The 19013-nt window shown below is 42.0% G+C and overlaps 1 protein-coding gene across 2 annotated transcripts in view; it reads right to left on the minus strand.

Annotated features, from left to right (window-relative positions):
- Nucleotides 1-3753: 3753 nt before the first annotated feature.
- ANGEL1 (angel homolog 1) overlaps nt 3754-19013 on the minus strand; it is a 92210-nt gene continuing 76950 nt past the window's right edge. For both annotated transcript variants that reach the window (XR_015702255.1, XR_015702254.1), the window contains 2 exons: nt 12166-12246; nt 3754-3930 (listed from right to left, as the gene is read on the minus strand). The gene's annotated coding sequence lies outside the window, so the exon portion shown is untranslated. The remainder of the gene's footprint in view (nt 3931-12165; nt 12247-19013) is intronic.

Raw genomic sequence — 19013 nt, forward strand, 5'->3', positions numbered from 1 at the left:
GCTGTAGGATCTTGTCATAGCTTTTAACATTACTAACTATCCATCGTTCTCAAGATTAGAGCTTACATTGATTGTCATAGCAAAATGTGCATTATCAAGTTCATAAGAACAGACAGTCCAAAGGTCCATCACACCAAATATCCTCTCTCACCAACAGCTAGCACCAGATGCTTGGGAAAGAGTCCACCTTCTCCAGGTACACTCTTCTAGCACCCAGTCCTTTAAGGAGCTCATAAGGCCAAAGGCTGTGTTCAAACCATTCCATTTATTAGCCATCAATGGACTTGAATACCAAATCTCATTTATATTCTTGGTCACTCACAACATCCAGTGAGAATAAATTCTTCTGTTAAATTCAACTTGATACCTGAGAGTATTTCCTTCTTCTGGTCTTCACGTAGTACCCAATGAAACCTAGTGGCTTATTCACTAGTTTGCATGATGGGAAATGGGTGGTCAACTGTGATTGAGACCTACAAATTGTACACACCCCTCTCTCCAGTGCTGTCCTCCCAATAGGTACAGATGAGAGTTCCTTTATTACTGCCCAGCATAGCAAAGTTATTATTCAGTGAGTCCCCAGTCTATCAGCAATGGAGTCACATTTTAGGGCACAAAGGCAGGCACCAGACTTGAGATGTCAATGCCCAGTAACTCTGTCGGCAGGTCTGGGCAAACCCCTTTGCCCCTTTTTACCTTTACTTCCCTACCTTCAAGCTAAATATAACATTTTCTTACTTTAGGAACATGATCCAAAGTTACACTATAAATGCCTGCAAAGCATTTTATGAACATGAATAAAGGTAACCATAAATACATTAAATGTAACTCCCCAAATTTCCACACTGTGTCCTACCAAATGTCATTCTGATAAGAGATGGGTACAACTGAAAGACATTAGCTTGGAAAGAGAGAAGAAATACAGCAAACACCTTTACCATTTCAGCATATAACCTGGAGGTGGAATCAAGTCGGCTTAGAGCAGAGCTTCACACAAGCAGATGGCATGTGACTTTCAGCATCATAGACAACTATGAAGGCACTATAATAACATTCCTGCATGTAACAACATAGTTGTTCTCAGCATCTTGGGACGATCCTGTGAAATAAGCTTCCAGGATAAGCATGAGTAGGTGCCATCTGCGATCGTATCACTCAGCTGGGAATCATTGCTGCCAGCATGCTCAGCAGAGCCTATTGCACACCAATGCTCACTGCTAAAGGGACCTTCTAAAAAGCAGGAGAGGCAGAAAGCACACAGTCTGCCCCCAGCCTCCTGAGACAAAGAACGAGCTCTAGGCTTGGTGCACTCACAGAAATGCTGAAGATACTTTTACACAGAGGTGTGCTATTGGTGTCGGTCCAGTTTCATCCACCAACCAACCTGAGATATGCCAAGGAAAATTTCAGCACATAAACAATAATAAGTCAGTGTCACCCTGAGGAAACAACTGACTGGGTGCTACACCCCCTCACAGGCCAGTAGAGGTATTTGCTTTCACTAAAAACCCGTGCAGGCCACTGAGATCACAAGCTCTTCTGGTAATTCTGTCCTTAGATCACCTCACATTAAGTCCTAGCACTACTAGTTTTCTGTCACACACAACACTCCAAAACAAAACAAGCTAAGCAGAGTCATGTACCATCTCTCCTAAATCATCCTCTGGCAGCACCTCTCTTCCTTCAGAGCTGTGACATGCAGCAGTACCTCCTCACATTCTCTTTAGCACCCATTTAATGAGCCTGTTGTCCACAAATTTGCTTAGTCCCTCTTTGAACACGTCAGTGCTCTCAGGTCCCACAGCCTCTAGCAGCCAGGCACAGAAGCTCTGTCCTTTACCTGCTTTAAACCAACCTCCTGTCAGCTCTGTGGAGCACTGCCTTGTTCTAGCATAGTAGAATTCAGCAAGTAACAGTTCTCCATTTTCCTTACCTGTTACCTTCTTCCACAAAGGCAACTTTTGAAAGCACTTCCACAGAACTTTTTCCAGAGCCCTCCAAAAATCTGCCTCCTTCGCTGTGAGAGATCCCTTCCCCCGAATAGCACTTTTTACCACAGGGGCCCTAAGTAGAATCAGGTGCAGCCAGGAGGGAGAAACGAGCCTCCTCCATTTCCCCTCCCTCTGCCAGTCTATCAGCTGCACTCATCAGCCCTTGCCTTGCAAGAGGGTGCTGAATTCTTTTCCCCAGAAGAAGCAGCTGGGACAGTGAAGTTAAGTGACTTCACTGCACTAAAAGGGGTGCCTAAAGACACAGGTCCTGGGCTCTCAGTTTAATGCTTAGCCCAATAGATGAGGCCATCCCCTGTGCACATGGCTGTGTTCATGACCAAAGGACACACTAGCTCCTTCCCAGGGGAATCAGCTTAGAAAGATGCAATGACTGGGATGGAGGATGTAGACAGTCGTGTGCTCTGGCACACGATAAAGGCCCTGCTGATGCTACTTTTATGGTGGTAGCTTGCTGAGGCTGTCACACTGCAAAGAACTGGAAGCCAAAGGCTAGTTTGCAGGAAACTTGGGAGAAATTACAGTGGTTTCGGCCCCAGCAGTCAATTAATAGATGTGTGGATACTGCATCAACAATTTCACTATTAAATTAAAGGGTAGGACTCTTCTTTTCCTGCAGAGGCCTTCCAAATAAGGAGGCTCCAGCTTTTAAGGCAGCCAGCCAGCAGTGGCACTGTAGGCAAGAGTTACATGCGGAGCCCCGACATAAGTGAATAGCTAAGCCTATACTGCCTGTTGTGTACAGTGCATAGGAGTGTCTCTGAGCAGGGACACACCAAACCCAGATTGATTTTAAAGTGTTGGGGAAGCCTTAGGCAATGAAGGCATGTGCAACATGGTTGCTGCTCCATTGGCTTTTTAATAAAGCACTGGTCCGGACTGCTTTAGTCCCAGGTTGAATTTGGATTTTGCAGGCAGGAAACAGGGCCAGGATCAGACCCCTCTTTTGGGGGCAGTGACAACAGGGAATACCCAACTGTAATTAACCTAACTACTGAAAGGAACCTAACTGTAATTAACCCAAACCTAACACTGAATAGAAATTAGTCCTGGTAATTGCTAAACAGTGAGTGGAGTTACCAGGCAGTGATGTGTGGACTCCACCGATGTCTCTGTCTCTCCGGGATTCCTGGCACAAGCAGCAACAAAGCATTTTCTCACCTCCTCCCTCATTCCCACAAGAGAGTTTTCAAAGCAGCTGGATGTCGTGCATGGCTATATGCTGTCTGCCTGCATGGCTCTCCCCAGCCCACAGAAAGGGGAAGAGAGGGATCCAGAAAAGGCAGGACCGTATGCCAGAAAAGAAAGCCCCTACCAAAACCATCCAGCCCAAATGCTCACAGATCAGGCAGGCTCACAAAAGCATTGTGGAGAGGTCACTCATTTGGTTGACTGGTTCATTGTCAAATTGCCTCTTTACCCATCCAAGCTGTCTTTCCTGTGCACTATCTGTGAAATGTGTCTTTCTAACACACTGTTTCAGCACAGGACAAAGCAGTCTAGCTCTGGCTGAGAACTGCTTTGCCAAAAGACAGCAAATGGTAGAAGCCATCCTTTACAGCTGAGAACCCCATTTTGTATAGCCGTTTGATTTCCTTTCCAAGGGTTTTGTATCTGCCCCTTTCCAAATTTATTGTTTCCTCACTCTGATATTTCAAAACACAATAAGAATTCATGTACGATGACAATTATTTTACATACTGACAACTGAAAGTTCTTGCAAGCCTTCCTCCAAATTAATTACCTTTGACATATTACAATTTTGGGGAATGTTTCTGCTTCCTGTGGAAACTTCATATTTTTCATTAAAAAAAAAAGATCTGCCAGTGCCCTGTAGTGGTGGTCTAAGTCCTCGCCAGAGTGTCTCAGTGGGGCAGTCAAGGTGCATCAACAGAGACATAATCCACCAAAAAAGCCCAGCCTAGTGAGAAGAACAGAAAGAGAAACACATGAGCTGTAATTCCCAGGAAGAAGCATTTAACAGTTCAAATCTACATAACCAGTTATTTTGGATTTCATTTTGCATGGAAAATTAAACCTTCCCCTCACACTTCCATGCTCTTCTCCAAAGATTTTCCCTCAGGTGAAACAGCCTGTTTTTCCAAACAACTCGGCCTGCTACCTAGCTCTGGGATTCTATTTCTGCAGTAATCTGTGACAGAAGTGACAAGGGCTGAACACAATACTCTTAGGCTATCATTCTACCGTTTTTGTGTTATCTATAGCCTATAAATATTTGATTCTGTTCTTAAACATTGGCTACTGAAAAGTTAGGCTCTCTCCATTTCTAGTTAAAAACCTGATACTTAAACATTTTAAAGCATGAACTAAAAAGACAAGCAGAATTCCAAGACTGTTTGTTGGTTTTGTTTGTTGGGTTTTTTTTGTCTGAAGTGATGTTTACAGCACAGAAAATTTGGAGGTGCAATGCTCAGATCTGTAAAACTTAGGGTCTGTAAAGCTGCAAAGCAAAATTGGGAAAAGGTTCAGCTTTCCCCAAAACAAATAAGCCTCACTTAGGATAGTCCTAGAACTGAAGGTCAAAAAAGTCAACCTCCAACAGCAATTTGGTACACAGTTTGACATCACATTGCAGGTTCATCCACAAGTCCAGAAACTCTCTCTTATTTCCAGGCATTTTCCCCACTAGGGAAAATACGTTGGATGAGAATAAACATATACCTTCAGCTGATTTTCACATATCTAAATTCAATGTGTTTCACTTTGAACAGGCCACCTGGATTAAACAGAATCACTCATATTTTGCTGTTTAAAACTTAAGACTTGGTAAAGGAGGGGTAAGACAGGACTTTTTATTACTCTTAGATGGTGCTAAGAGGACCCATAAATACATCTCTTCTTCCTGTGATCCCATTCATCTTGCTGCCTTTCCTACTCCTCTTTGCCAACAATCAGATCCCAGTAAACAACCTCAAGTGAAATTTGCAACTGTCAGATAAACATTAAAAATGCTTCTCTTGTCCTTTCCCATTGATAGTCCCATTAATATTGTAATAGAACAAAAAGTTATGAAAATGAATGCATGCTGGTTTTGGAAGTGAATGATGCAGACAGCAGCTGTGAAATATATACACTTGAATATGCATAGACAAAGAGATACAGTGCACCCACAAAGAAGTGTGTATACACTTACATGTAATATTTTAAGATACAGGACTCAGTTCTAACCTCATGCTACTGTACACTGTGAAGCAACTCCATTGACTTTTGTTTGGTGTAAATTCAACACAAGTAAAATCAGAATTAAACTACCATGGCTTTGTTCGAGAAAATTATAATATCTACACAATTTTTCTGTGCTGTTATTTTTTTTAATCTTTATTTTTAGTCAGAGGCTAGTATTACAATCTGCTTTTGCCTACTTAGTACTTCCTCACAGTATGCAAATCTCTGGTTGTATGTCTACTGTTAATTAAAAAAGTCTGTATCTCAAACTTAAGTGAAGGAGTATGAAAAAAAAATCATAAATATTAAAGTCAAGCTCTTTTATTCAGACTTGCCCTTTAGACACATATTCAAACAGTATCCACTAGAAGTCTCTAAAAAGGAGCAGTCCAGTCCTCCCAGTCCCACAATGAAAATGTTGTATCTGGTGTCCTCTGTCCATCTGAACCCTCACTGAAATCATTGACAGTTTTGCAAAATGAAAGACTTCAGATTTGAGTCAGGTTCCAAAATAATCCCCAAACTGTCTTAAAATATCATGAAGTACTGTTGTCTTTTATATAGAAAGTTATATATACATTTTTTTATATGTGTGTGTGTATATATATATGCATATACATGTATTGGATTTTCCTATCAGGCTTTTACATTTTCTGAGCTTTTAGCATTCTACTTTTTCAAGCTTTTCATAGAGATAAGAGCTTTGCATGCCTTTAATAAAATGAGAATTCTTCAAGGGAAAGCAGGATTTCAGAGAGGAATACTCCCAGGTAGAGAGGCAGCTGTGATGGGTCGGTAACCGTGCAGGGAGACTCCACAGAGACAAAGTCTGCCTGAGAGGCTTTCCCTGCTTGAACAAGACCTTAGCTCTCTGAACAAAAACACGCTGCCAGTCTTATTGTTCTAATTCCCAATTTAGTGAAATTTCGTTGGGTCATTTCATAATGTCAGGCTGCATTTAGACGCTTCCAGTCATCTATTTCTGAAGTCCCTTAATGTTACATGCCTAGAATTCTCTCTCCTCTGAGCCTTGTGCTTTTCAAATGCAAGTCCTACATGCTTATACTTCTATATGCAAGCCAAAAGATATTAGACTGGGAACACCAACTGGATCTTTTGAACTTCTGGTTCTCCACTGTTCAGGTCAACTGCCATTTTGCACGGAAACCATTTCCTAGTTGACTTATGCTTATATTAAGCAAAGATAAAACAAAACAACAACAAAAAAAGGATGTTAATTTTATAGTGTTTTCTAACATCATAGAAACAGACTGTCAACGTTCTCAAGTTGCCAACAGTCTTGAAACGTGGTATATTTTTAGCTGTTATGAAACATCATTGCAAAAGCAAAATTGTTTTTTGATGTTCTCATCAAAGTCACAAAAAGGTCAGTCAGTCTGATCAGATTTCAACTGCTCTAGTGCCTTTTGAACTGAAATCTGTTTCATTCATCCACTCTGAAATACTGATTATGGAAAAATTCCACTTTAGTCTTCTGCTATTTTAATCACAGATCACGAAAAAGTAATCAACTCCTGGAATTTATATTAAAATTTCTTCTGAGTGGCAGTCGAGTTAGGTATAAGGACTGAAGTTGGATGAAATTAAAAACTCACATGAGACTGTCCATGTTGCAAACTTCAGCTTAAAGCAGCTGAGAGCAAGGGACTGTACTGCAGTCAAGGTAGTCAAGAGGTACTGTGTGTCCTTCCACAGACAACGTATTCTACTGAGTTAACATAAATACAATGACTACAGTCGGTCACACTTAAAGAATATTTCCCCAAATACCTCACAGGAAATGTTCACCATGTTCTTGGTGCTTTTCTTTGTAATTTATTGCCAAATAATCTTTGGGCTGGTAGTACACTATACTTCAAACTAGAACATGGTCTTACAAAACTTACTGGCTACCTTTCACTAGTCAGCTGTGAGTACTGCATTTCAACAGCAACATTTCCTGGAAGAGTATATACAAAGATGTCAAGTTCCCTCACAATTAAATATTCTTTTTGTAACAGTTTGTTCACAAAATAACTTTCTTGTTCTAATTCTTTTTTATTTAATTTGTGACAATTTATACAAACTCTTTGCTCATATTTGTTAATTTAGGGTTTGAATGACAGTTTTTCTTCCTGTACTGTTACCTCCTTTTGTTTTGTATACCATATTACCACTGTCACAAAAATATTACTGTTGGAATGTTACCATTGTCACAAAAATCTTTTCTGGTAAGGAGAAAGGTTAACTGCTTACTCTGGGATCTTGCACAGTTACCCCACAATTCACTACCAACCGGCTTCAGCTCCAAAATGGCTTTCTGTTCAAATGTTCATTGAAGCAGGTCAGTTGAAGTGTCATGGAGCACAGGATGAAAGAGCTTTCCACTGACTTGCCCTCATGCTGTCATTTGCACGAGGGCAGTAGGGCTATAAAGAGTTCCCTCCTCAAAAGGGATTTTATGCCTATATAGCATTGGCACAAATAAAGAAAAAGAAAGAGACAAATTAGGAGCAGTCTGCTGCTGGGCATGCCCAGGAGTAATAACCGTGAGACCCTGCCATGGAGGGACTTCGATGAGCAAAGGATTCACCGTGCCTTTGCTGAGATGGAAATGCAGCCCACAGCACCAACACAAAGTTCAATCTGAACCAGACGTTGTTTGCAGTTTGTTTTTTCTTGAGCCTCAGGGAAACACGCATGACAGAGTAGAGACAGAGCGCAGGGCAGAGCTGGAATCCTTCTTCCCCTTACCAACGCACCATCAGAGAGAGAGAGCATCAAGGAAAATAAGCACTATGATGATCCATGTATTAACTTGCTGCCCTCCAAGGTCAGCATTTCTTAAACCATCCAGGACATTACATTCTCTGCACAGTCTCCAGCGATTTAGCAATGGATGGCAAAGGAAGCTAAAGCTCTAATGGGATGAAGTGTCAAAGAGAGGTTTTTATTTAAAGAACTAGAGAAAAGAAAAGAAAATGGATATTTTAACTTTTATCTCGGAGTTAGTTAATATTCACACTTAACTGCTGAACTGGCTAAATTCTTTTCTTTTCTTAAGGACCTTTATAAATTTCATCATTAATAAAATCAGACATTCAATTAGCGAGGAATTTCTGATTGCTAACTGAGATTTCCCCCCCAACAGTTTCTCTTTTTCACTCTTTCTAGTCTCTCTTTTTATTTTCCCCTCCTACCTCTGTGTCCCCCCTTCCCTGAAAAACCAGGGGAAAGTGAAAACTGACTCCATTAACCTCTGTCATTACCTAAATCCATCTCTTAATTAATATGAGTTAATATGATTAATCAAAATAATGAGACAAACCTATTAAATTAGGGTGTTTAAATTACAAATGGAAGTGGTAAAGGCAAAGGGGCTGATAACGAATAGCTGCAGTCAGAGATGGGGTTAGCTCTTGAAATGATATGTGACAATCAGCAGAGAGAACTGAGAATGAGGGGAAAACAGCAAGATCTATGTGAGCAAAATATTCTGCATGCACAAAGAATGATGTTGTTCAAATGCCTCGTAGCATTTTGGAGGATCAGGTGTGTTAAGATAATATTTTAATACCTTTCATGATGGAATATAATATAGATAACAATACGATCATCAAATCTTTCAGCTTGCAGTTTGCATCCATAGGGTTGGATGGTACAGATTTTGCCCAGTTAGAGTCCCCACTAGCAGTTTGCTGAGGACTCTGAAGCATTTGCTGGTCTTATTAACACCGCCCCAGGGAGACAAGATTGGACAGGTTATACATTTCTATACCAGAGGTACACAGCCTGAGCAAAAGCCTGCAGTCACAATACTCCATCTCCAATACTGACCTTCTTTGTGACCTCAGGCAAGCGCCATGAACTCCTCTGTCTGGCTTGGCTGATTTAGATACACCATTCCTAAACGTAGTTCCATATTTTCTCTAAACTAGAGTCTTGAAATCTGACAAGCTCTGCCACTGTTGTCCTCTGAGTGCTGAAGGGAAGTTATGCCAACAGTGACCTTTCCCCATGAGCTCACTGACGGACAGAGTTTCTCGTTGGATTTCCATCACTCAAATACCTGTTTGAACTACAGTCCTGAAATCTGTTTAACTCCCTTGTTAAGGGACTAACTCCTAGACCACCAATTAAAGTAAAAATAATGTCTCTATCATAGGTCACTGTAACAACAAAAGTGATACTCATTTTGGGAGGTGATTATGTGCAGTGTGAAGTCTTCCCTTTGGAGAAATCCATTAGCAGTTTCTATTTCAGTCAAAACTATCAGCAAAGAAAATAAACGTGGCACAGGAATAATGCAGATAGAAAACTGCACTATAAACTGCTGCCAAAACAATTAGACATCAAACAGGAGGAGGTGATGGTGTTAATAAATATTTTTCAGGCACAAGGAACCCCTAAAACCAAAAAGAAGTGGGGAGAAAACAACCATGTAGATAGAACATTTCAAGACCAACCCCATCCTTTGTATCTTTAGTATATCATTTGTGATCTCTATATAAAGTTGAGAGCACGCTAGAGGCTGTGGGGTTAATAAAACATATAATTGATGAAGACATCTTGCAATATATGATTTACAGGCCCCTTAAATGCCTTAAAAAGTCTGCAACTGACTGGCCAGGAAGTGCTCCAAATAGCAAAAGAAACCTCTTTCTCCATGGCACTGCACTGAAGTGGCAGCACGAGGACAGTGGGATAAAAATAGGAGAAAAAGAAAGATCCAGCAGGAACTCAGCAAGGGAGGAATAAGCTGAGAGATGGCTGTTTGAAGCTGGTCAGCCAGGGAAGACGAGAGTAGCAGGAGAAGGCGGCACAAGAAGCTTGTATTCATAGCCCCAAAACATCCTTTCTTAGCCGGCTTTAGACTGAGTTTTAAAAAGCGTTGGTGAAGTTATGGCTGGCAGCATTATTTTGTGAGCACTAGTGCCTGACCTTTGGCATCTCAGAAGATGCTGTGGAAAACCAAGGAAAAGAGTGCTGAAGCAGCTAAGAAGGAACTTCATTATTAATTACAATCTCATATTGGTCATTATGCTTTATTTACTTTGCCCAGCTTTCTAGCTTTGTCACTGAAACAGGCAAAGGTGCAATCTTTCTCCAGGAGGAAGCACAATTTCTCAAGTCAGCAATACCCAATTAATAAGGTCATGAACACATAAAATGATGGGAAGGAAAAAAAGGGAAGAGAGAGAAGACTGGGAGAGTAGTAATAAACTGCAATTGAGCCATTATTGCTTTTTCCATGTAGAACTTCAACATGCTACATTAATGGCTTCATAAGAAGACATGAGTGCTGAGAGTGATCACAAACATTCAAAGGAGAAGAAGTTCGGAAAGAGCATTTCCAGCACACCATGTGGAAAGGCAAAAGTGTTTGGAGGCTGAGGGGCTGAAAGGCAATAGGATGAAATAAAAAGATTATCACTTGTCCTTCATGCTTGGAGGAATGATCAGGAGATACCAGAGTGTATAGTACAACTGGTGTCAGCCAAACACAAAGTGTTTTTCAATTGATGAAGTGAAAAAATAAGTAATGTTTGAAAACACCCACTTCCACAGAATTGATCTGATGCTCATGTATCACCAGATAATTATCACCTTCTTCTCATCCCCCCTTGAAAGGCAGCACAACCACAGTGACAAGGTGCTATTCCATTTCTATAGCAAATGCCTAGCTTAATAAACACATAGTTAAAGATTGCAAACACACTAATTCATATTAGAAAAAGAAGTTTTTCATTGCCAAATCCTGCTTTCCTGAACAACGGTGTCCTAGAGCCATACCTGGGCCAGTACCATTTCTCACATTTTGAAGTAAATTTCTTTTCCACCAAACACAAACAGGTTACAATATCTTCTACCAAGGACAACCTTTTAGACAGAAGGATCTAAACAATGTAGATGGCATCTGATGGCCAGGCCATGGCCTGGGACAAAGCTGACGCCTACGTCTGGGTGACAGAGGCAGCGTGAGTAAAGGAATGAACGTTCTCTTTAATACAAAAGCAGAAAAAGAATTTCATTGTCTCTGGGTAGAAAACGTACTAGTGTGTTATTGTCCGTCTTTGGTGGAGGGTTGAATCAAGTTCTTAAAGTACAGTTTGGATGCAAGAGAGATTTAATTCCATCTCTGTGTACACATGCCAGCAAGGATTCACATCCCATAGCCTGTCCTTTCTCCTCACTCAAAGGAAGCACTTGGGACAAGAAACTTGTCCTCAGGCAGCCTGTGTACTATCAAGCTGAGGAACAGCCATGTTCCTCCCAGTCCCCTGTCCTCTCCTACAGTGTCCGCGCCTGCTGCTTGAAGAAGAATCTCCTCAGGGGGCAGTCACCAGGCAGCCTCGTCTGAACTACCTCTAGCAAGTGCCTATTGCCCACCCTGATGCAGAAAGACTCTTGTTCTTAACATTTATCATTTATCAATTCATAATTCACTCAAGTGCCCTGACCTTCGATTCCAAATAAATTTTGAGCCTGTTAGTCAGGTCTCCCTCTGGATTAGGATTTCTGCATGTCACCAAAACAGTAATATGCTGCTTAGTTTGTTCAAACTGATTCTGGACTGTGAAATGGTGCTAACACAGCACAGGCAGAAGTGCTCTGATTCCAAAGAGGAAGGCTTAAGACCCTCCAACCCAAAGGGCCATTCAGATGAAGGCTGTTGCTGACTAGTGACTTTATTTTTCATCACAATTTATCAGATGAGCCTCAAGCAAAGGACACAAACACCTCTGGTTTAGGAAGGTCTTCACTAAAAGAAAATATTTAAAGAAAATCCAGCTTCACTTTACAGTGTTAGTTTCAAAATGCTGCACGTGTATAGGCACAGCTGTGAATCTTGCTCACTTTCACAGGAGAGCAATAGAGAAGAGGAGGAATGGAAAAGGTTCCTGTTGCTCACCAAAAAAATTGGCAAAATTAAAAAGGTTGAATACAGATGCTGTTGATCAATTCCTACCCCCTTTGTTTCCTTAGAAGAAGAGCAACTTCGCTGTCGGATTTTCAGACTTCTAAAACCCTCCACTCTTCTGTGCTCAACCTGGAGAACAGAGAGAAAAGATCTTAAATTTCAGCTTAAACTTTAGAGTTATAGGATCTAAACCTGAAGTCAGGAGGTAGGATTACAGTTCCCTTCCTGATATGCTCAAAAATTTTCCAAAAATTCTGCAGGTTCTTTGCAAAAACTACACCATGCAGCTGGCACTGACTGACCTGTCATCCAAAAGCCATGAAGATTAATCTGGAGAAAGAGAAGCTTTTTCTAGCTACCAGTCCTGCCATCCTGTCTAGACTCTGAGAGTCCAGCTACATTCCCTCTGTTTCCTCAACTAGCAATAGAAGACTGTGCAGTAGAAACATTTAGCCATTATATGGATGGTGAACAAGCCACAGAAAGATGCAGGCCTGTCTCCTGTAGGCCTCCTGGCTTTGCAAGCCCCATCAGGTGTACAAAGCAGTTTGTCAGGAAACTCAGCAAAATCTTGCAATACACCCAGGGGTGTCTCTCAGAGAAAAGGGAACACTTTCAGAGCCAGTTTTACTCCTTCAGAGTTACTACTTGTAGGAGTGCAAGAGGACCCTCTGCATCCATTTCTTTAGGCTCTTTGCAAATCACCGCAGCAGCTTCTAATTATCTAATGGTCTGTTCAAGCTCTGGCTTCTTTGCTCAGACTACTGTCAAGGGGGACAGTCAATGCCAGCCGTGATTCTGATCCAGATGTCCACTGGCAATAGACTGGGACAAACTGACTCCAAAGGCCAAACAGCTAGTCAAGAATGCTTTCCAAGCAGTAGTGGAGCTGGATGAAAACCAGTGCTGTAGAACTGACCTTGCACTTACATGAAGCAATACCAAGTGTCTGGAAGGAACAAATCCTTCCAGTTACAAGCAAGCACAACAATAATTCTAGGAAGTGGAAGGTGGTGAATCAAAGATCTACTGAGATCTCTTTTGATAGCACTGATTAGCAGCCCTGGTCCAAGTGAGCAGAGAGGGGAAGTGGCCATGTATCTGAAACAAACAGCTGCTCCAAAACAATGGCACTGAAAACAGGAAAAATAGAGCAAATGTAATGGCAGGGCTTGCTTCCATACAGTCCCAAATCCCAAAGTTCACGTCTGCACATGAAAGCACCACACATCAATCAACAGATCCATTCCTCCTCCACACAGAAAGGAAACAGGCAAAGGAAAGGGTGTGTGGCCTTTTGCAGGCACGCACTGCATTCAGGAGAGAATGATGCAAACCTGCCAATCCTCCCTATGATTCCAAGTAAAATTCCTTCATTTGACACACGCCGCAGCCCAAGTAAGGAAGACACTTGCAAGAACTGAAAAGAGAGACGTGGCTTAGGCAGCTGCCACGAGTCTGCCCATGCTTGGGCAACTATCTAATTATCTCCCTAATATCTCCCTCTCTATCTACTTGTCAGCACCTCATCCATAGAACAGCTCATGGTTTTTTTTTTCCTTCTGTCTTTGGCATAATCAGCTTTGTTGGGAAATACTCACTTTGTTGAAATCTGTGTGTTTTGCAGGAACTCAATGTCCTGAGGAAACCCTTGCTAGAAAAAGCTCCCTAATTTGCACTGGGCAACACAGAAGTCTGCATGTAGAAGGAGACCTACAAGGGATATGAGAGATTTGGGCTCAAGTTCCTGGTCTACTTTTCTGGACCTAAGACTTGAACTTGGCTCTCCCCCAGCATAGTTAAATGCCTTGATTGGTGTAATTTCTTCTTCTGGGAACAGTCTCTCCTGTTGGAACTCTTTCACTCTGTGTGAATTAATAAGTGCTTCTTTGGCAAGGGCTCAGTCCTACAGCTGCTACAGAACTAGCCTGTGGAAAAGCCCAGATCAAATCTGCTGCAGTAAATATTTGCAGTATCCCACATAAGAATCCTGACCACTTGGATACTGTCTATCCTACAAGCCAGGGATTTTTCTTTCCCTCTGACAAAGCTTCATAGCGTCAAGGTTTAATCACATATGGAACAGAAAAAAATATGAATCACAAAATAATTCATTGGATTTGAGAAAATGAAACATATCTGAGAAAACGTCTTGGTCCGCAGAGACTCTGGTAGGCTTTGCTTTCTTTTCTTGCCAACTGTAAAGTTGCTCTAGTCAGGTACTAGTCTGAGCTGAGTTTATAGAAGCCTTTATGAGGCCATTCTTCCTGCTTGCTCCAGGTTCATTAGCAAACAGCAAGAAAGAGCTGCCATTTCTTCCAGCCAAATTAAGATGAAAGAGGAGGGCCAATAGGAGTAGAACAATCTGAGAAAGGCTTAAAACATTAATGCTATTAAATCAGTGGTAGTGCCATTACAGAGAAAGGAGGCAAGGGTAAAGGGCACAAAGCGGTTGCAAGGGTCACTGACCCTCGCCACAACTACTGTGGGAATGCAGGGGTACTGCCAGGAAAGCAGCACTAGTATTTCCAATAGGATCAGCTGTTGCCTCAGCTCAGCGAACCCAGCTCCATTGGAAGCACAAAAAAGGAGGAGAGGACATAAGCCCATGTCCCTTATAAGAAAGAAATGGGATGGTGCTGCAGTTCTTTCATGAGGAAGACACATAAGCTTCTCTGTGTTCAAAACAGCAGCTTTGGCTGCAAAGGGTTTTGCTTAGTCTCCTGAAATCTTCTAATGGGAAATCTTACTATAAAGACCTCCCCTCAGCCTCCTCATACTGTTCTTTCTCCTCCCTGTATCTCATCTCTTCTTGTGCCTGTTTCTCTGTTCCCCATCTTTGCCTATTAATTTTCATCCAAAGCCTCGGAGCATTTCCAATATTTCCCCACCCTTGGATCTGCAAACCCATAGGTGTAAAGAAGGGAGACGAAGCAGAGCTTTTTCCTACTTGGACCTACTGAGACTTCCTTAGCACCCTTTTCATTTCCCACAGCTTCCCATATTGACTGCTGCTGGTAGGGAAGGCCAGAAATAGCTTACCGGCATTCTGGGTTGAGGAAGAGGGATCTAGAGCAGTATGGACCAAGCAAAGTCTTCAGAACAGTCAGGAGCTCTGGGTGTAGGTTGAAGGGCCAGAAAATGAGATTGGTCTGACTTGGCAAACTGACTGAAGGTGGCAGGTTGGAAATACAGCCTAAGCTGTTAACAGAAGCCTTCTTCTCATGGCCAGAAACACACTCATGGCTTGGGAGCACAAGATGGAAGAGTGATGGGTTCTTGCAAGTTATATACATGTATAAAGAGAGAGAGAGTGTATACATATACACAATACATCATCTGGTTATCCGGTTTGTTCTTTTTGAATACTGGCACAGAGAGACACAGCAGGGTTGCGTACAACTGCAATATGACGCGAGGGCAAAGATGATGCTTAGTCAACAGGAATCTCTTCAGCATGTTTTTCACTTCACAGAGTCACACTTAAGGGCAGAAAGACCACGTGGATGCCCTCCTTTATATTTCAGGCCACAGCATTACACTTTGAGCACAATGGTGATGAGTTAAAATGACTCTTTCATTAAGGCACTGGATACATGCTGAGGATATGCAAAATGAAAAACATCCTTGCTAGTCTTTCCAATATTCAATCATTCTTCTATTGAAAGAAATGTACCTTATTTTTAATATAAACTACACTAGCAGTTTTAATATAAACTGCTCTAGCTTCCAGAAGTTGGTTCCTGTTGTTGTGAAAGGGTCCTCTGATCACGGTGGGGAAACAAGCGCACCTGGCTTTTTTTCCTCCATGAAGGTACTTCTACACTAAGTCAGTTCTCAATGTTTTTGAAACTAAACGAACTGAGCTCTATTTGCTCATTCCAAGTCATCTTGGTTCCTCTGCTGTGCTCTCTTTAGTTTTTCAACCTTCCTTTAAAAACTCTATACTGGAGCTATATGCTATATTCTACTAGCAGTCTGTCAACACCATACATGTAGGTTAAAAATCACTCCCACTTCCTGCTCCTGTGGTCAACTCTAAGGAATGCAATAGCCTTCTTTCAATATATAACTACAGAATAGAGGACGGCAAGATACAGTACTTGCTCCCAAGTGTATTACTTTGTATATGACTGCTAATACACGTTTTGTTAGAATTAGCTTTCCTCGTGATGCTAATCGCTTTATATAAAGTTTTTCTCATTATTTATTACTCTATCTTGTGACATTGCAAAACTTAAAACTCAGCTATGGTTTATAGTTACTTCCAAATCATGGACAAACCTGTTGAATAGCATTGAACTTGATATCAGTTCTTGCCAAATCCCCTGGACACTCTCTCATTCAGCGATACTTCCCACAGATGATGTCTTTGAGCTCTCTTGAGCTAACCAGTTCTTAATCCATTTAACAGGCACTTTACTGATATCGTGTAATACTAAAATTTTAGCCAGACTATCATGCAGTACTAAGTCAAATGCTTTATGAAAGTAGAAGTACACCACATCTACACAATTGCCGTCAACAATCCATTCTTTGAGATTACATTCTTGAGATCAAGTTTGTTTGACAAGACCTCGTTTCCATAAAGCTATGTCAACTGGCATTAATTATATATTCCTATTCTTTAGCAACTGACTTCCATATCAGATTTTCCAGTACTCCCTTGTTCTTTTTTGACTTCTGGCGTACAAAGGCAGGGCAGGATGCAGTCACAGCATGGTTGGGAATGGGAGAAGCGCAGGAGAGGAGGTACGTAGTGATGTAGTCACTCCCAAAGGCACCGCCAAACAGTACTAATAGGAAATTATAGCCCTCCTAGCAAGCCTCCGTTCCATATCTAGGGTGAATCCTCTCCAGGTGATCTCACAGTCCTTAAAACAGCAAAGAAATCCACAAATGGAACAAAAGCTAATATCAGTAATTCAGAGATTTCCTAAGACCCTCAACTTGCTCAGGTAAAAGGGTTTTCTCATTTTGGATGTTGTTTAACACTCTCTTGTGGTAACTAACGGACTCGAAAGGCCTATGGATCCTCATGTGATACACAAGCACATTGTCCTTTTCCGATAGAGAGCAAAAATATTTTTTGCATGTGTCAGGTTCTGCAGAGGTTAAATAAACTACACAAGACTCGGCAGTATCTTTGTCTAGCATGTACAGCTTTGGAAGTCTCTTCCCACCATGGGTTAGATTATGTGATCTTCTCCAAACAGAGAAGCCTGCCCATAAGAGATTTAATTGGTTTACATAAAAAAAGTAAAGGCAAAAATCACAGAGCCAGAGAACTGAAAAGGGATTTCAGCTCTGAAGCTTTGTAAAACCTTTAAAGTTTTAAGCCATCAAACAGGAGCAGATAAGCTAGTATGACCTTGCAACAATCATGTAACTCAGTTCTATGCCTTGGGGCCCCCATCAGTCAATTCGGGACTTAAGACTCTGAACCAGCTTATAGGACAGTGGGACATTTAAAAACATAGCTAAGTACTATGGGATGCTCTGAGAAAGATACTACAGGACTGCAGGATATCAGGGTTCACGTGCCAGACAGCCAAAGAGTTTGCTGCCAGATTCATCTCCTGAACACAGACCTGTACTCTGGACTCTAACCTCTCACCATGTTTCTCAATTTCCCGGTTTCAGGGGGGCTTCAAAACTACAAAAACTGGTGTCATCAGGTGGCTCCTGTAGGAAGCCTGAAGCCACAGCCTGCCCTTCCCACTTCCCCGCACTGTAGTCTCTGCAGCTTTTGGCATTTTCCTCAAGAGAGGAAGGAATTCAGGATCTCTATCAAAGAAGGACTACTCTGTGGCAGCCGAATACTCAGCATTTTCACGTCCATCTGTTACTATATGGCTATACAACAAGAGTTCAGGAACAAAACCTTGCGTTGAGGCAGAAAGCAAGACAAATAGCGGGCAGGGCCAGTTTGACAAGTTAGAGGAAGTCATTCGCAACCTTGCTTGAGTTAGCAGCTTCTCTGTAAGTACCTATAGGTACATGCTCTTCAATGCACAAAATAACCACAACTGCCAAGCCTTTTTCTCACGAACATGCCAGCTTTTTTTTACACTCTCCACTTAGTGTCCAGGGATGTGTTTGTTCCCAGGTGCCTCCAGATTCCCTCATGAACCACAGAGCAGCTCAGATCTGAGAAGTCAAAGAGTACACAGGGCTAAAGCTGGCTCTGAGCTTAGCCCTTTCCCCCGCACAAGCAGGAACATCAGTGTTCTGAGCTGCACCGTCTGGTCAATGTCACTGAAGACAGAGCATCAGTTGAGGAGCCTAAGCACCCAACATTTTTTGTGCAATAAAAAGACCTTTTATCAATACATTTTATGTTAGCTTGTCTTCTATATAACCTGCCTCTGGTGTGAAGCGAAGGCCTAATCAGTTCCCTACCTCAGTTACACAGTCAGAAGATCAAACTGCATTCAAGGATTCCCTTGCCACCTTGCCTAACATGACCATCCACCAGTTAACTCGTCCTGCCTCGCCACGGAGCTAGCTGCTGTACGCTAAGCTGCTGGTAGCCAGCAGACGAGGGCTTCCCTACATCTCTAGCAAAATGGTGGCCTTTAATGGAGGTAAACCACAAGACAGTGATTTTCAAAGGTCTCCACTGCACCTTTCAGCGTGCACTGGTCCCCAGAGCAGCCGACATTCATTTGTTCTGTTAAGCCCAGACTGTGCAGAATCAGGCCCTGCCAACTGTCTTCCTGTAGAGCTACGGGAGGGACATGGGCCAGACTCCTATCAGCAACTGGCGCATATACTTCTATGAGTCTGTGCCATGATTGACATGGAATAGTTGCATAGTTGTTTCACCCCCTTGAGAGCCTGGACCGCTCTTCCCTGAGTGTCTGCCATTCTCAGATGAAAAGGAAGATTGTTTA

This window comes from Nipponia nippon, unplaced genomic scaffold (assembly GCF_047370975.1).
Source record: "Nipponia nippon isolate SJK-2023a ecotype South Korea unplaced genomic scaffold, ASM4737097v1 scaffold_11, whole genome shotgun sequence".
In the NCBI taxonomy this organism is placed as follows: Eukaryota; Metazoa; Chordata; class Aves; order Pelecaniformes; family Threskiornithidae; genus Nipponia; species Nipponia nippon.